The 20,275-nt window shown below is 36.5% G+C and overlaps 2 long non-coding RNA genes across 2 annotated transcripts in view; one reads left to right on the top strand and one right to left on the bottom strand.

Moving 5' to 3' along the window:
- Positions 1-20,275, top strand: part of LOC130013252 (uncharacterized) — a 72,539-nt gene that overhangs the window by 39,902 nt on the left and 12,362 nt on the right. The gene's annotated exons all lie outside the window — the stretch shown is intronic.
- Positions 14,002-14,937, bottom strand: LOC126825486 (uncharacterized). The gene is made up of 3 exons (XR_007682011.2): positions 14,855-14,937; positions 14,436-14,527; positions 14,002-14,091 (listed from the first exon to the last, which is right to left on the bottom strand). It is a non-coding gene; the product is annotated as an uncharacterized LOC126825486 (long non-coding RNA).

Consider the following 20,275-nt stretch of genomic DNA (forward strand, 5'->3'; position numbering starts at 1 on the left):
TTGGCAAACAGAGGAGGATTTACCCGTTACTGACTTGGTTGTGATGCTGTGGTAACTTTGCTGTTTGACCCCGGGTATCATTTTACCCTTATAATGGTCAGTCTGTGCCTTACTTAGTCTAACGATCATTTGGAATAAATCGATGAATGTGAACTTCATTTCATTTTGTCATTTGTTTCTTCGTCAGTTTCATTAGGTGACTTTAATAACACTTAAAAATCAAATATCCCCTACTTTTTTTGAATAGTTTGAGCACTTTGTCTCTGAATTTCACTATTTTTAGGGTATTTTGAAATTTTATTCGTTTTAGGAAAGGGCCCATTCGATTTTTTTTTATGTATACTATTATTTGAAGCCACCCATGTCTCCTTCAAGAATATATAAACAAACGAACAACATGGCCGCCAGTAGTTAGACTCCTCTTTGTGAGCTTTAATAATTAGTGAAAGTGATTAAATAACACATAATAACTAAGGTATTGAGATAAAATCCATACACCCTGAAGTGCCTGGAGTAATCAATATATAAAAGTAATAGGAAAGGGCCCATTCGATTTTTTTTATGTATACCATTATTTGAAGCCACCCATGTCTCCTTCAAGAATATATAAACAACCGAACAACATGGCCGCCAGTAGTTAGACTCCTCTTTGTGAGCTTTAATAATTAGTGAAAGTGATTAAATAACACATAATAACTAAGGTATTGAGATAAAATCCATACACCCTGAAGTGCCTGGAGTAATCAATATATAAAAGTAATAACTCATATTGAATTAAAAGGACCTTTGAGAGAAAATCTCCATCGACTGTGAAAGCTTGCTTTGTGAGCAGCCACCTTTGTTGTTTATGTTTTGTGATTTCTTTGACTGACTCAAGTTTAACAGCCAGACCCTAAACTAAAGGCAAGCAACATCAACTTATCAGTGGTATCATATACTTTATTACTATTAAATCATTACTATCAATATCAATCAAGACAGGAAAAGAAAGGGTTCCACTTCCCCATTTCAAATCCAAATAGACTTACTCTTGGCTACTGGTGTTAAAAGCTGTAATTTAAAAAAAAGTAAACTCCAGCAGAGTACAATTACCAACTTCATGTCTGAAAACATTGAACCTAACAACAACTACGAATATTTAGAAACCACTATGAGTGACGCGGAATCCCCAATAAATGACAAGCCTGAAAACTCCATCCCTCTTTCATCCACTCCAGTCCCTGATGAGGCTTTTTACCAGCACACTAAATGCAGTTACCCTGGAATTATCCAGAGGATTTGGGAAACCAGAGGTCCAGAATGCCATCCGACCTATGATAAGACTTATTCTGAGAGGAGAGATGGATAAATATATTGCTCCCTTACGAAAGGAAATAAATGAACTAAAATATGAGATTTCGTCTGTCACACTGCAGCTAAATGGCATGTTAAATGAACGATGTGATGACTTGGAGCAATATGGTAGGCGAAACTGCATCCGGATAAGTGGTATTGCTGAAACAACAAACGAAGTAGTTGAAAATAAAGTAATCGAAGTCCTCAAAAAAGTTATCCTAGCCATAACACCCACTGACATTGAAAATAGTCACAGGGTTGGTAAACCTGTCATGGGAAACCCCAAAAAGGTTATTGTTAGACTGTCTAGTTATAAAACTAAAGTATAAATTATGCATGGCAAGAAAGTCGTTAACTCAGCAAAAGATAACATATATATAAATGAGGACTTAACACGGTACAGAGCTCATATCTTTAAAGACACTAGAAAATCATTCAAATCAAACTTAATCAATGGATGTTGGACTCGTCACGGAAAAATCTTTATCCGTGAACGAAAACCTGATGGAACAGATGGTTCTATAAAACGTATACACAGTATAGTTCAAATTCCTGGTTATAAGTCATCGGCAGAGGAACTACTTCACTTCAACTTGAGCCAAAATATCCAAAGTGAACCGGAATCAACAGCTGTTTAATTAATCTTGTGATCCACCAGCTAGCTCCCCCATAAAATACATAGTTAATATTATTAAGCTTTCATATGTATTACATATGAAAGCTTATTGTTTCTGTTAAGATTATTATTACTATTATTATTTTTTTTTGTTTTTTTTTTGTGTTTTTCCTGCAAATCTTATATCTCAGAATCTAACCGTGGGATCTTTCTGAAACTTTGACCTACCCCCCCAAGAATGGGTGGTGGCTTTGGAATAGGTATGTTTTCAAAACGTTTTACACATCCGAAATCACCGAATTTTACGAACGAATGCATTTGACCTACATTGCCGTAACTTTGTGACTTTTTGACCTATTTTACTAAAAAAAAATTCGTCGCTGTGATTTCGAACCGGAAGTTAAAATCAACTTGACAACTTCTTTAATAGTTGCACCATTTTCATGAAATTCAGTATATAAGTAGATCTTACTGATACAACTTGAAAAATGTCATTAGAAATTTTCCATATTATCTCCCCTTGATGAAATTAGGGATCAAAGTTTAAAAAATAAATCAACGAAATATAGGTCCGATTGCCTTGAAATTGTATTTCTTTACTAGTTACGACACTACTGATTCGTACACAAAAAATGGAGTTTGTAGCCCAAACCGGAAGTGCCACCATCTTGAAATGAGAAATATCGCTAAGGCTTTTTTGATATTTTACTTACAGACAAGGGGATTATATTTTCTAAATCCTTGTAGGCAGTAGAATTTTGATTCAGGTCAACTGATGGACGCCATTTTGAATTGAAAATGAAAAATAGTGAAAAATCCACATTAATGGGCTTGAAAACATACACAATTGGTCGTGACTTAAAGAATGTGTCTCCTATTACCGAAATTATTACATTTCAGGATAGCCTGGATCATGGTCGGGTGTTTGGTATTTGAATGTTTCAAAAATTCGAATTTCTCCTTTGATGTTTTCCGTGCCGACAAGGTTGTTTTCGAGTTTAGCTGGTTTTGAATTCGCGCATGCGCTACACAGGAACCAACGGTACCATGAGTACTAAATTCCCGCGAGCAACTTTTCACGTTGGTACCTAGGTACCCTGAAAATTACAAGGTGATACCTGCATTCGTTCAAGTCGTTTGTTCTTGTCACCTGCCTTTCCTCGTTACGGCTTCCATGAGGAGAGAAAAGTGGAATATCGCCGTGACACCAGCACCGATTGTCCGAAAACCATGAAATTTGGACACAATACGCCCATTACCACCCCGGACTCTGTGCTTTACCCCCATTTTGATACCATTAAAAAAAAAGAGTTTTAGCAAAAAAACGATTTTCGGAATTTAATATTGGTTTTAACCCTCCAATACCCAGACATGATATAAGCTTACATATTATTATAATCCCTATGAAATATTTTAATTATTTACTGCTATAATATGAATTATCACTTATTCCCCGTTAAATAAATATCGGTCACCGGGTGCAGCTGTATAACTTCAAGGACCCTGGCCTCAAGTCAATTTACGGCTTCTATGATGGGGAAAAAAGTGGAATTTCGCCGTGACACCGGCACCGATTGTCCGAAAACCATGAAATTTGGAAACAATACGCCCATTACCACCCCGGACTCTGTGCCTTACTCCCATTTTGATCCGATTAAAAAAAAAAGAGTTTTAGCAAAAAACCGATTTTCGGAATTTAATATTGGTTTTAATTAATTTTGAAATTGCAAATTCAAAGAGATTTTATCGCCTCTTCCTTATGTGATAGGTATTGGTACTATACACATTATTCTTAAAAGACAATTTTTTAAAATGACCGTAACGATGTATCGACACTAGAAACCGAAATCGCCTATTTTGACTGCTGATGCATCCTTCCGGTGGTCCAAATCTCTGGAATTTCTAGCGGTTGGCTGCGCCGCGATGATATTTATCACATATTAAATTGAGAAAATCCTCAGATATCAAGAACAATAAAAATTCGATAAAATACGGCAATTTTTTAAGCAAAAAACCTTTGATTGTTGGGGGTGGGTTTTGAATTTATTTTGAACGTTCTCGGAATCCAACACTTTTCTATTTTTAATATGTGATAGCTAGAATCCCAAATTTGAAGGCAATCGGAGCACAGGATCGTTGCCTGGGTAGAGCAAATCAACCCGGTCGCGAAAATTTACTCATACTTCAAAGTGATTATCATGTTGTGTTATGATCGCCATGTTAGATCAATCTTAGTCCCTGATCCACCGTCACCTACCAAACCACTCCGAAATATACCCAAAATCCCAAAATCGACCGTAATTTCTTTTTACTTCGCGCATGCGCCACGCTGGAACCAAAGGTACGTTGGCTACCAAATTCTGGCGAGGAACTTTACACGTTGGTACCTAGGTGCACTGAAAACTTCAAGGCGATACCTGCATTCGTTCAGGTCGTTTGTTCTTGACACGGTTCCTGCCGTTCGTTTTTTTCCGCCATTTACGGCTTCTGTAAGGGCGAAAAAAGTGGAATTTCGCCACGACACCGGCACCGATTGTCCCAAAACCATGAAATTTGGACACAATACGCCCATTACCACTCTGTGACTTACTCCCATTTTGATCAGATTAAAAAAAGGAGTTTCAGCAAAAAATAAACAACCGATTTTCGGAATTTAAATTTGATTTTAATTAATTTTGAAATTCCAAATGCAAAGGGATCTTATCGCCTCTTCCGTATGTGATTGCTATTAGTACTATACACATTATCCGTAAAAGACATTTTTTTAAAATGAGCGCAACACCAAAAACCGAAATCGACTATTTTGACTTTATCATACATTAAATATTATATGCCATCGGTTAATTTTTATACGCCCACATTGAAATGTGGCCGTATATTGTCGTCGCCGCCGTCCGGACGACTAAAGTTAATATCCGATTACTTTAAATTTATACACAGTGTTTAAGGTCATGAGACGAAGACGCCTATTGATTTTCAGCGATTTCCGATAATTACTGTCAGAATTATGGTCCTTGAACACTTCAAAAAATCTTGTGCACGCTCTAGAGGTTAAATTCAATATCCGATTGACTTTAAATTTATACACAGTGTTTAAGGTCATGAGATAAAGAAGCCAATTGATTTTCAGCGATTTCCGATAATTACTGTCAGAGTTATGGACCTTCATCACTTAAAAAAAATCTTGTGGATGCTCTAGAGGCCAAAGTTACTGTCCGATTGACTTTAAATTTATACACAGTGGTTAAGGTCATGAGACGAAGTAGGCGATTGATTTTCAGCGATATCTGATATTTACTGCAAGAGATGTGGCCCCTGATCACTTCAAAATATCTTGTGGACGCTCTAGAGGCCAAAGTTAATATCCGATTGACTTTAAAGTTATGCGCAGTGTTTAAGGTCATGACACGAAGATGCCTACAGTATTGATTTTCAGCGATATCTGATATTTACTGTCATTTCCGATAATTACCGTCAGAGTTATTGCCCTTGATCACTTTAAAAAATCTTGTGGACGCTCTAGAGGCTAAATTCAATATCCGATTGACTTTAAATTTATACAGTGTTTAAGGTAAGAAGCCAATTGATTTTCAGCGATTTCCAATTGAATCCTTTGAAAATCACACCTAACTCTAAAACTAAAGGCAAGAAACGGGCCGGTTTACATTGAAGCACAACTAATTCCTGTCCTGCGTACTCTGTATATAATATACGGTTTTCTAAATATGCCTTGGATGGTAGCCACAAGTCGACAATTTTTGTTTTGTATTTTTCCCATTTTGTTCATAAGGTAAATGTAATTTTTGAGATACCTGATGACATTTATACTTATTGTTTCAATAGATTCTAATAAACCCCTTTGCAGTTAATATGAAAGCTTTCATATCTGCTATGCAGATCTAGTTATTATTATTATTATTTTTTTTTGTGTGTTTTTCCTGCAAATCTTATATCTCAGAATCTAACCGTGGGATCTTTCTGAAACTTTGACCTACCCCCACAAGAATGGGTGGTGGGTTTGGAATAGGTATATTTTCAAAACGTTTTACACATCCGAAATCACCGAAATTTACGAACGAATGCATTTGACCTACATTGCTGTAACTTTGTGACTTTTTGACCTATTTTACTAAAAAACAATTCTTTGAGTACCTTGAATCACTTACTTCAAATCTGCTATTTCGGATTTTCGAATTTCAAAAATTCGTCGCTGTGATTTCGAACCGGAAGATAAAATCAACTTGACAACTTCTTTAATAGTTGCACGATTTTCATGAAATTCAGTATGTAAGTAGATCTTACCAATACAACTTGAAAAATGTCATTAGAAATTTTCTGTATTATCTCCACTTGACGAAATTAAGGATCAAAGTTTTAAAAAAAATCGACGAAATATAGGTCCGATTGCCTTGAAATTGTACTTCTTTACTAGTTACGACACTATTGATTAGTACACAAAAAATGGAGTTTGTAGCCCAAACCGGAAGTGCCACCATCTTGAAATGTGAAATATCGCTAAGGCTTTTTTGATATTTTACTTACAGACAATAGGATTATATTTTCCAAATCCTTGAAGGAAAGCCCATAAAATGTAGGCAGCAGAATTTTGATTTATGTCAACTGATCGACGCCATTTTGAATTGAAAATGAAAAATAGTGAAAAATCCACATTAATGGGCTTGAAAACATACACAATTGGTCGTGACTTAGAGAATGTGTCTCCTATTATCGAAATTATTACATTTCAGGATAGCCTGGATCATGGTCGAATGTTTGATATTTGAATATTTCAAAAATTCGAATTTCTCCTTTGATGTTTTCCGTGCCGACAAGGTTGTTTTCGAGTTTAGCTGGTTTTGAATTCGCGCATGCGCTACATAGGAACCAACGGTACCATGAGTACTAAATTCCGGCGAGCAACCTTTCACGTTGGTACCTAGGTACCCTGAAAATTTCAAGGTCATACCTGCATTCGTTCAAGTCGTTTGTTCTTGTCACCTGCCTTTAGTCGTTTTTTTTTCTGTCAATTTACGGCTTCCATGAGGGGAAAAAAGTAGAATTTCGCCGTGACACCGGCACCGGTTGTCCGAAAACCATGAAATTTGGACACAATACGCCCACTACCACCCCGTAATCTGTGCTTTACCCCCATTTTGATCCCATTAAAAAAAAAGTTTTATCAAAAAAACGATTTTCGGAATTTAATATTGGTTTTAACCCTGTAATACCCAGACATGATATACATATTATTATAATCCCTATGAAATATTTTAATCATTTACTGCTATAATATGAATTATTACTTATTCCCCGTTAAATAATTATCGGTCACCGGGTGCAGCTGTAGAACTTCAATGACCCTGGCCTCAAGTCAATTGACGCTTTCTATGAGAGGAAAAAAAGTGGAATTTCGCCGTGACAACGATTTTCGGAATTTAATATTGGTTTTAATTAATTTTGAAATTGCAAATGCAAAGAGATTTTATCGCCTCTCCCGTATGTGATAGGTATTAGTACTTTACACATTATCCTTAAAAGACAATTTTTTAAAATGACCGCAACGATGTATCGACACTAGAAACCGAAATCGCCTATTTTGACCTTTTTTGACTGCTGAGGCATCCTTCCGGTGGTCCAAATCTCTGGAATTTCTAGCGGTTGGCTGCGCCGCGATGATATTTATCACATATTAAAAGGAGAAAATGCTCAGATATCAAGAACAATAAAAATTCGATAAAATACGGCAATTTTTAAGCAAAAAAACTTTGATCGGTGGGGGTTGGTTTTGAATTTATTTTGAACGTTCTCGGAATCCAACACTCTTCTATTTTTAATATGTGATAGCCAGAATCCCAAGGTACATTCTGTGCAAATTTGAAGGCAATCGGAGCACAGGAACATTGCCTAGGCAGAGCAAATCAACCCGGTCGCGAAAATTGGGTCATTCTTCAAAGTTATTATAATATTGTGTTATGACCGCCATCTTAGATACACCGTTACATACGAAACCACTCCGAAATATACCCAAAATTCCAAATCGACCATAATTTCTTTTGACTTCGCGCGTGCGCCGCGCTGGAACCAAAGGTACCATGACTACCAAATTCCGGCGAGGAACTTTTCACGTTGGTACCTAGGTGCCCTGAAAAATTCAAGGCGATACCTGCATTCGTTCAGATCGTTTGTTCTTCACATGGTTCCTGCCGTTCGGCTTTTTCCGCCATTTACGGCTTCAGTAAGGGCGAAAAAAGAGAAATTTCGCCACGACACCGGCGCCGATTGTCCGAAAACCATGAAATTTGGATACAATACGCCCATTACCACCCCGGACTCTGTGCCTTACTCCCATTTTGATCCGATTAAAAAAAAAAAGAGTTTTAGCAAAAAAACGATTTTCGGAATTTAATATTGGTTTTAATTAATTTTGAAATTGTAAATGCAAAGAGATTTTATCGCCTCTTCCGTATGTGATAGGTATTGGTACTATACACATTATCCTTAAAAGACAATTTTTTAAAATGACCGTAACGATGTATCGACACTAGAAACCGAAATCGCATATTTTCACCTTTTTTGACTGCTGAGGCATCCTTCCGGCGGTCCAAATCTCTGGAATTTCTAGCGGTTGGATGCGCCGCGATGATATTTATCACATATTAAATTGAGAAAATCCTCAGATATCAAGAACAATAAAAATTCGATAAAATACGGCAATTATTTAAGCAAAAAACCTTTGTTGTGGGTGGGTTTTGAATATATTTTGAACGTTCACGGAATCCAACACTCTTCTATTTTAACTTCGCGCATGCGCCACGCTGGAACCAAAGGCACGTTGACTACCAAATTCCGGCGAGGAACTTTTCACGTTGGTACCTAGGTACACTGAAAACTTCAAGGCGATACCTGCATTCGTTCAGGTCGTTTGTTCTTGACACGGTTCCTTCCGTTCGTTTTTTTCCGCCATTTACGGCTTCTGTAAGGGCGAAAAAAGTGTAATTTCGACACGACACCGGCACCGATTGTCCCAAAACCATGAAATTTGGACACAATACGCCCATTACCACTCTGTGACTTACTCCCATTTTGATCAGATTAAAAAAAAGGAGTTTCAGCAAAAAATAAACAACCGATTTTCGGAATTTAAATTTGGTTTTAATTAATTTTGAAATTCCAAATGCAAAGGGATCTTATCGCCTCTTCCGTATGTGATTGCTATTAGTACTATACACATTATCCGTAAAAGACATTTTTTTAAAAATGAACGCAACACCAAAAACCGAAATCGACTGTTTTGACTTTATCATACATTAAATATTATATGCCATCGGTTAATTTTTATACGCCCACATTGAAATGTGGTCGTATATTGTGGTCGCCGCCGTCCGGCCGGCTAAAGTTAATATCCGATTACTTTAAATTTATACAGTGTTTAAGGTCATGAGACGAAGAAGCCTATTGATTTTCAGCGATTTCCGATAATTACTGTCAGAATTATGGTCCTTGACCACTTCAAAAAATCTTGTGCACGATCTAGAGGCTAAATTCAATATCCGATTGACTTTAAATTTATACACAGTGTTTAAGGTCATGAGTTGAAGAAGCCAATTGATTTTCAGCGATTTCCGATAATTATTGTCAGAGTTATGGCCCTTCATCACTTAAAAAAAATCTTGTGGATGCGCTAGAGGCCAAAGTTAATGTCCGATTGACTTTAAATTTATACACAGTGGTTAAGGTCACTTAAGTAGGCGATTGATTTTCAGCGATATCTGATATTTACTGCCAGAGTTGTGGCCCCTGATCACTTCAAAATATCTTGTGGACGTTCTAGAGGCCAAAGTTAATATCCGATTGACTTTAAATTTATGCGCAGTGTTTAAGGTCATGACACGAAGAAGCCTACAGTATTGATTTTCAGCGATATCTGATATTTACTGCCATTTCCGATAATTACCGTCAGAGTTATTGCCCTTGATCACTTTAAAAAATATTGTGACGCTCTAGAGGCTAAATTCAATATCCGATTGACTTTAAATTTGTAGTGTTTAAGGTAAGAAGTCAATTGATTTTCAGCGATTTCCGATTGAATCCTTTGAAAATCACACCTAACTCTAAAACTAAAGGCAAGAAACGGGCCGGTTTACATTGAAGCACAACTAATTCCTGTCCTGCGTACTCTGTATATAATATACGGTTTTCTAAATATGCCTTGGATGGTAGCCACAAGTCGACAATTTTTGTTTTGTATTTTTCCCATTTTGTTCATAAGGTAAATGTAATTTTTCAGATACCTGATGACATTTATACTTATTGTTTCAATAGATTCTAATAACCCCCTTTGCAGTTAATATGAAAGCTTTCATATCTGCTATGCAGATCTAGTTATTATTGTTATTATTTTTTTTTATTTTGTGTTTTTCCTGCAAATCTTATATCTCAGAATCTAACCGTGGGATCTTTCTGAAACTTTGACCTACTCCCCCAAGAATGGGTGGTGGCTTTGGAATAGGTATGTTTTCAAAACGTTTTACACATCCGAAATCACCGAATTTTACGAACGAATGCATTTGACATACATTGCTGTAACTTTGTGACTTTTTGATCTATTTTAGTAAAAAACAATTCTTTGAGTACCTTGAATCATTTACTTCAAATCTGCTATTTCGGATTTTTGAATTTCAAAAATTCGTCGCTGTGATTTCGAACCGGAAGTAAAAATCAACTTGACAACTTCTTTAATAGTTGCACGATTTTCATGAAATTCAGTATATAAGTAGATCTTACCGATACAACTTGAAAAATGTCATTAGAAATTTTCTGTATTATCTCCCCTTGATGAAATTAAGGATCAAACTTTTAAAAAAAATCAACGAAATATAGGTCCGATTGCCTTGTTATTGTACTTCTTTACTAGTTACGACACTACTGATTCGTACACAAAAAATGGAGTTTGTAGCCCAAACCGGAAGTGCCACCATCTTGAAATGTGAAATATCGCTAAGGCTTTTTTGATATTTTACTTACAGACAAGGTGATTATATTTTCCAAATCCTTGAAGGAAAGCCCATAAAATGTAGGCAGTAGAATTTTGATTTAGGTCAAATGATGGACGCCATTTTGAATTGAAAATGAAAAATAGTGAAAAATCCACATTAATGGGCTTGAAAACATACACAATTAGTCGTGACTTAGAAAATGTGTCTCCTATAATCGAAATTATTACATTTCAGGATAGCCTGGATGATGGTCGAGTGTTTGGTATTTGAATATTTCAAAAATTCAATTTACGGCTTCCATGAGGAGAAAAAAGTGGAATTTCGCCGTGACACCGGCACCGATTGTCCGAAAACCATGAAATTTGGACACAATACGCCCATTACCACCCCGGACTCTGTGCTTTACCCCCATTTTGATACCATTAAAAAAAAAAGAGTTTTAGCAAAAAAACGATTTTCGGAATTTAATATTGGTTTTAACCCTGTAATACCCAGACATGATATAACCTTACATATTATTATAATCCCTATGAAATATTTTAATTATTTACTGCTATAATATGAATTATCACTTATTCCCCGTTAAATAAATATCGGTCACCGGGTGCAGTTGTACAACTTCAAGGGCCCTGGCCTCAAGTGCATGGGACCAACTCTACATTTTCTGAAATGTCAATAAAAGCCCTGGAATGATTTCATTTTAAAAAAATAATCAGAAAGTAAATCTATTTTTATTTATATGCTATTTGTTGCCAGAAAATATATTTTGTTACTAGTTTAATTCAAATTTAAAAATAAACAATATTTTTTCTGAAAATCAATGTCGAAATTTAGTGTATCATATATGATACAATGGGTCTGAGGCATATTTTATTGATATATAGAAATTAATGCAGTGTTCTCATTATGTGTTAAAAGAGTGCCAGTAATGTCTCGAAATTCAGCCATTTGTGCATTTAGTATATCAAGTATATGCGTGTATTACAAATCTCTGATTTGAGTGATTTGTGTACACCCCGCTCCCCCCCCCCCCACTTGTGTCACTATCATGTACATATCAATTCTGCTGCCAACCCACCCACGCGAACATGACTAAATTATGAAACATTGTCTAGTCGTTTGTATGTTACGACAAAACGAGGCCAGTGTGGCTCATTTGTGCAGAACGGAAGGCCTTGCAAGGATTAGTGTCTAGTCGTTCGGATGGTACGAAAGCCCGAGGTCAAAGTGGTTCCCCGTTGGCAGTGGTGAAGTATGGAAGGCCTAGCAAGGATCTGTGTCTAGTCGTTTCGATGCGACGAAAAACGACCGTCCCCTCGTCCATGGTACAAGGATTAGTGCCTAGTCGCTTGGATGGTATGAAAAACAGAGGTCCCCGTTCTCTCCCTTTGTCCGTGGTTCTTGACCGAATGCCCGACAACTAACTTTGCGTGCAGTTTTTTGGGTAGGACGAAAAATTGAAATCCTGTGTGCATATTGGCGTGCACGAAAAATAACCCTTGGAATTTTAAGCACCCACCCCACCCTCGAACAACGCTTAACATAACATTTTGTTTTCACTACCTACATTGTAAAAATTTTTTGATTTCAGTAGTGAAATGACTACAAAAAGGTTACTGACCTATGTATAGCTCCCTTAATTTACACATAAACTGACCTAAAACTGCACTGCACATATAATAAACCAATTCCATTGAAATAAAGGTGAAGTCGTACCGCATAATTATATGATTTGATGAAACCCAACTGCTACCTGAAGTTTCTCGCCTATCGAAGTTATAATATCCGCCGGTGTCATGGCGGCTCGCACCTTATAAGAATCATTGCTTTGAAAATGTAGAACGCATAAAACAAAGAAAAACTGATCGGTAACTAGTTTAGTGGTCCAGTCTTCACTATAATTTGTGATAGAATTACTTATTTAAAAAAAACTGAATGATGTAAAAATAAAAGTGGTTGGAGTGCCCAAGTTTAGATTTGTCATTGATTTCATAAAGGTGTTAGGATACTGTGTGATTCAACATGGCGGCCGAGGGGTTTAATATGATATAAGTACGAAATACATGTACATGTAGTACCAAATGGTTTATATGTATGAGAGTTAAGGTTAGGACTAAATTTCTTGGGGAAGTAGGAGGCGACTAGTATGTGCCTCTCTTTAGTGGACCGATGTAAGATTGCCCATTGTTTTAACTGGACGGGTAGGCCTATTCACCTTCAGTTATGTGTCAATGTCAAATAAGCGGCTTCTTATCAACACGGTCGGCTCTGGGCCGGTTTAATTCTACGTATCTCTCGTAGCTGAGAGAAAAAAGATTTTTTAGCCGTGAGAATATCTTCCGTCAGAGTGGTTGTTGATTCATAGATTTTAATAACCCCTTTTGCAGTTTATATGAAAGCTTTGATATCTGCTATGCAGATCTAGTTATTATTATAATTATTATTATTAATTATTATTATCAACAGCTGTTTAATTAATCTTGTGATCCACCAGCTAGCTCCCCTATAAAATACATAGTTAATATTATTATTATTATAATTATTATTAATTATTATTATTATTATTATCATTATCAATACTATCTTAGTTTATATCCCTTATACTATATGCTATTGTTAACCGGTGTGAAATGGCTAGTCCCAAGTAAATTATAACTAACTCGCTCTCTGATTAGATAAACCCACAGGCCAAATTATATCGGTTCATCCCAAACTCTATTAATCAATCATGCAATTGATTTATTCTGTTAGCAAGTAAAATAATCCAATCAATAACTTGACAGTCACCAACTAGACTGACCTTCTTAAATCACAGTAGACCCTACTACTATGGTAATACATGTACCTCTAAATATCATGAATTAATTAAGCCATAATGATCTACAAATTAAGAAAATTAATTGAGATGGCCGAATGGTTGAACCACATATCCACCTTACTAGCACCTGATCAAACCAAGAGCGCAACAGCCAATGAAAGTTGTTTTTTGTTGTTTTTTTTACCAGCACTTAAGCATACCTCAAAAGACGAGCATCATAACTTACCAATCTTGTCTCCAAGTATTCATAAATTGTCCACAAATAGTCCCTACTCTCTTGTTTTCAGGCCCTTAATCAAAGCTAGTATGCTTAAACCATGACTTATCTGAAACAAATTTACACTGTACGAATACATGAATGAACTATGACTCCTTTGTATAATATGCATACTGGTATTTCCTGTACCCAGGCCAAATTAGATTGCCTGTTTTGAATCACATATTGTATTATCCATTATGGTATAACCTCTAAGTATCGTTATTTAATTAAGCCATAATAATCTTTAGTTAAAACATAATAATTGTGATCCACCTTACTAGCATCTGCTCATATCCAAAAGCACAACAGCTAATGCAAGCTTTTATAGGAATTAGCAATCTTGTATATCCGATTTAAAGCCACTAAGTATGATTCATGATTCACCCCAAAAGAAGAGCATCATAATTTTACCTAAACAGTCTCTCAGTAAGGTGTAAACAATGGTTCTACACCATCATCTTCATCCCTCCATTCAAAGATACTATGTTCTAACCTTGATTTATCTGAAACCAAGTTAAACTGCGTGAATTTATGAAAGAAATATGGCTTCCCTGTATAATTTCTCTATACAAGCATTAACAAGACCTAATCAGCTCGCACATTTCAAATCAGGTTCAACTTCCTTTTATGGTATAACCTTTAAGTATTGTTATTTAACTAAGCCATAATAATCTTTAGATAAAGCACATTAATTGTGATGACTGTAATACATCAACCTTCATATCCACCCTACTACCATCTGATCAAATCCAACAGGTCGACAGCTAATGCAAGCTTTTAAAAGGAACAGGCAAATTCACTTATCCCTAAAAAGGAGCACCATACCCTACCAAACGTGTCTCCAAGTAAGGTGTTATCATGACTTTCTATGGGACACAGATAATCAATCGGCTAACGATAAAACAAATTCTTCTGTACTTTATTGCAGAACCAATTTTACCGTGAAAACTACAATAAAACATAAAACAACCTCTAAGTACATGTAAACAATGTAAACAAACATGGAGACAAAGCATAAGTTAACTATGATAAACAAACCAAGTTGCCATTATGTAACAGTTGACTTAATAATTTAACAGTATTTCTTGTGGCAAGACCAGACGACATGACCAAATTGAGACGACCAACTTGTGAAATACAACTTGATTTACAATTACTTTCTTTTAAAAGCTATCTATCTGATTTAAATTGTTAAACATATAATTATATTGAACACTTACACCATGCAGCTCTTATCATATCTTATCATAGTTTAAAACTAATGTGTTGTAATAACAACACATACTGAAACAGTAAAACAGTCAAAACATGTGTTTTTCAAAAGATGGAGTCCACAAAACATTCTCTCCAAGGGAGATTACTCCAACCTACAATTTCATCATACTAGGATTAAGACCAGTAATTTTCGTCATATGCACTACACTTCCCGCCTGACAATGATAATTTGTCACTTATAAAACTTACATAAAACATTTACATTTGACAAATAAAACAACATATAATATTAACAGTTAATATAAAAGCTTTACTAGCTTACACTGAAAATGTTCAAATAGTCTTAATTTGATATTCAGTAGATTTATATTAAAACAGTTACTGTTCACTAACCGAAACTATCAATTCACTAATGTGACGAGTGCATACCGCGGTTTTACCATCTTTGCATACGCGAACCTGTACTTTTCGCACAATGTCATCGTTACTCTTTAATGCATTCACGACTATACCCATAGGCCATATGTTACAATGGATATCCTTTTCTCTGAGTAGAACAATATCATTCTCCATAATATTTGGTTTGGATTCTAACCACTTTCGTCTTTGCTGAAGACAACACAAAAATTCCCCTTTCCACCTTGTCCAAAACAAATCTGATAGAAACTGAACTCTCTTCCATTGTGCTTTAAACATGTCTTTGGTATTGAATTCACCTATGTCAAACGATGGACATGAACCGGATTTTTGTGTTAGTAACATGTTTGGTGAAAGAATGAACGGTTGTTCGGAATCACAACTAACTGGTACTAATGGTCTGGAGTTAACTACAGCAACTTCAGCAAAGAATGTAACTAATACTTCATGTGTAATTTCTCGATTACCATGTTCCAGCATAATACCATTTAAAACTTTTCTCACAATTTCTATCATACGTTCCCATACGCCACCCATATGTGACGCATGGGGCGGATTGAATAACCACTTACAGCCTCTGTTGAAAAGAAAGTTGCTTACTTTCTGGTCTTCGACATTACACAACATCGATTTTTAAAGGATCTGTTACAGCCCATGGACCAAACGTGTCTACACCCACTGAGCTGAATGGTGGACCTGGGATCAATCGATCGGCTGGCAAATCGGCCATTCTTTGTACCTCTAACTTGCCACGTAACTTTTTGCAAGTGACACACTTGTACAATAAAAAGCGAATAATTTTCTTGCCTCAAATTATCCAAAAACCTGCGTCTCTTACGGCTCCTTCTGTGAAGTGTCTACCTTGATGTTTTGTATTTTCATGATATTGCAAAACCAATAATTTGGCCACATGACTCTTTCCTGGAAGAATTATCGGATTTTTCTGACTAATGTTCATGTCCGAATTATTTAGACGACCACCTACGCGTAAAAGTCCGTTGTCATCTAAATATGGATTTAAATCCCGAATACTGCTTTTCTTGTTAACATGTTTCTTGTTCTGTCGACACTGTACCTCACTTGCAAAATGTTCATTTTGTACAGTTTTGAATACAAAAATCTCGGTGTTCTTGTATTCATCAAGTTTATGATTAATAGTAGAAGTTATTTTAGATCTACCATTCTTAAAGTGTTTCACAAATGTTCGCAATACCATAATAGCACAAACTAGTCTCTTCAATGAAGAGAACTTTGAGAATCGATCTGAACCTAAACAGTCTTGTTCTTGAACTTGAGTCTTATTGGTTGTAACTTGAATCAGAGGAAATATTTCATTGTCGCGAGAACCAAAGTATTCGCGATTCTTGAGCTTTAGCGATTGGTCCATTTAACCATAGACTTTCCTGTAGATCAGTGGGATTTACGAAACGTGTGCCTTGATCTGCAGGATTTAAGTTAGTGGGTATGTAGTTCCACTGTTGTGGTAAGGAAACATGTCTAAAACGTTCCACCCAGTTAGAAACATAGACATAGAATCTACGTTTTTTTTATTGTTAATGTAGCCTAAAACCACTCTACTGTCACTGAAATATGTGAATCCACTTAACGGTATCGCTAACTCTTCTGAAATGATCTTAGCTATATGGGTTGCTAACAAGGCAGCACATAACTCGAGACGAGGCACAGTGTTACAATTTAGAGGCGCGACCATACTTTTTCCAAGAATGAATCCATGATGTTCCTTTTTACTCTTATCAATGCCCTTGATATATGCCACTGCCGCAATAGCTGACTCGGATGCATCACAATACACCAACACCTGTTTTTTCTTGAAGAGAATTCAGACCATCAGCACCATAGCATCTTGGAATACTGACATCATTCAGTGCATACAACGAATCCCTCCAGTTATTCCATTCACCGAGAACGTCTGGTGACAACTGTTCATCCCAGTCGGGGTTGTTCCTTAACAAGTTTCTGAGAATAATCTTTCCCTTGACAGCAATCCGAGTGGATCATATAATCCATTTATGATGGATAGAATACTACGTCTTGTAGACGGTTTATCTTGTAATGAAACCTTGTACACAAATTTGTCACAGTTCATCCCAGTCGGGGTTGTTCCTTAACAAGTTTCTGAGAATAATCTTTCCCTTGACAGCAATCCGAGTGGATCATATAATCCATTTATGATGGATAGAATACTACGTCTTGTAGACGGTTTATCTTGTAATGAAACCTTGTACACAAATTTGTCACAGTTCAAATCCCAGACCAGTCCTAAACTAATCTTCACTTAGATCCATGTCAATTAAATCTTTCGCCAAGTCCTTGGAATCAAATTTAGTTAAGAATTCCTTGCTGTTCGAAGCGAACTTGTGAAGTCGAATGTTTCCGTTACACCATAAAGTTTCCTTACTTTTATTCAGAACCGCAGAAGCTTCGGCTTCGCTTGAAAAGGACGCAAGTCCGTCATCTACGTAAAAGTTATTTGAAACAAAGTTTTTTACTTCAGGATCTGCGTTTTCAACAGCCTTCCGTAACTCGTAGTTTGCAACTGAGGCTGAAGGTCGATTTCCGAATACATGAACACACATTTGATATTCTATAAGTTCATTACCAAAGATATTGTCCTTGTACCATAAAAATCGTAAATATCTTCGGTGCTCTGGTATCGCATAGAAACAATAGAACATATGCTCGATATCAGCTGAAACAGCAATTTTTTCCTGTCTAAATCGTAGTAAAACGCCGATTAGGTTATTTGTAAGATCAGGGCCTGACACCATAACTTCGTTAAAAGAAATGTTATGAAAACTTGCTGATGAGTCGAATAATCCTCTTATCTTATCTGGCTTTTTGGAATGATATACGCCGAAGAGTGGTAGAAACCAACACTCCTCATTTTCTTGTATAGGTGGCGCTACTTCTGCATGACCTTTATTTAAAATACCTGTCATGAAGGTCATCATATGGTCGCGTTTGATAATATCCCTGTGGAGATTCTTATCTAATATTTTAGCTCTCTTCTCGGCTTGTACCTTGTTGTTCGGAAGTCGCGATCTTAAAGTCTTAAAGGGTAATGGTGCTGACCATTGGCCTCGAGAGTTCATTTCAAATTGTTTGTCCATTAATTTTAGGAACGTCCTGTCTTCGTGTGAAAGTCCTACCTTGTCATCATCTGGAGTTTGATCAAAAATTGAAGAATCTTCAATCGTACACGTCACTGACTGTTTGCATGGGTCTAGTAAGGTGGGTCTACCATTACTAAGGATATTTATCTTGTTCACTTTAATGTCTGTTGACGCATGTACCTCTCCAACACATACTTCACCAATGATCACCCACCCCATTGGAAGGCGCTGAGCAAATGGAGCATTTTCACTGCCTATACGTTGATCTGACACCTGATGTACGGCGGGCAAGTCTCTACCGATAAGCAAAGATATGTCACAGCCATCTTGTATTGGTGGAATGAAACATTCCAGTTCACATAAATGTGCATACTGTTTAACTAAATCTTGGCTCGCTATCTCTTCTTTGGAATTTGGAATATTACTGCATTCGATCACAGAAGGTAAATCAAATGTATACGAGCCATCAACAGACTGAATAATCAGCCCATCAGCTTGTCTACCAGTTGTCAAAACATTACCCACACGTGAAGACAATTTATAGTTAATTATTTTTGAATCACATTCATGGAATTGATTCAAGAGTTCTGGTGTTGCCAGGGTTCTATTACTATGGTCATCAAGTATGGCATATACAAGTTTGTGGTGATTTGGGTCTTTACCGCTGAAAACTTTCGCTAAAACAAAATTTGCGCAAGATCGTCCGACCGAGTTATCTTTGCATACTTGAGTACATTTAGTAGATACTGTTTCGGTATGCTCCCCGCCATGCTTGACTGTAGGTTTATCAAAATGGTTACTGTCAGTTGGTACATTATATTTAGGTAAGTAGTCATAATGCATGCCTGTGGAATGTCTGTCACTGCCACAATCATTACACTGGATAGCAACAGGGCACTTGTAACCCCTGTGCTCCTTTGAATCAATACACCTGAAACATATATCATTATCTTTGACAATCTTCCTTCTATCTTCAATTGATTTGTCCTTAAAGGCTACACACGTATTTAAAGAGTGGTGGGCATTATGCAATGGACACCTAAACTGAGACCGTGGAATATGCCTATCAGTCTTTGGTTCTAAAACAGCTGTTTTATGTACAGCTACCTTGAAAGATGGTTTATGATACTCTTTACGGGGAAGACAAGTCAAGTTTTCTTCAAATATAAAGGCTGGATCATTCATGGTCGTTGCAAGCTCATACAAGAACTCAACGAAAAAGCTGAACTGAGGGTAAGTCACTTGGTGCACTTTTTTGTAATTAATTGCCTTACTTCGCCACTTGACCTGTACAAAGGATGGAAGCTTCAGCGGGATAGGATTCACGCCTGCTGAGGCATCATAGTAACTTAAAAGATTGCTATAATTAGTGTCACTTTTCAGCGATAGAATCTCATCACAATGTGTCAGCGAGTTCATAAATTTTGACCCTATCTCTGGTTGTAACCTTGGGAAAGTTAGCAAGTTTATTTTTGATAGATGATT

This window comes from Patella vulgata, chromosome 6 (assembly GCF_932274485.2).
Source record: "Patella vulgata chromosome 6, xgPatVulg1.2, whole genome shotgun sequence".
NCBI classification, from domain to species: Eukaryota; Metazoa; Mollusca; class Gastropoda; family Patellidae; genus Patella; species Patella vulgata.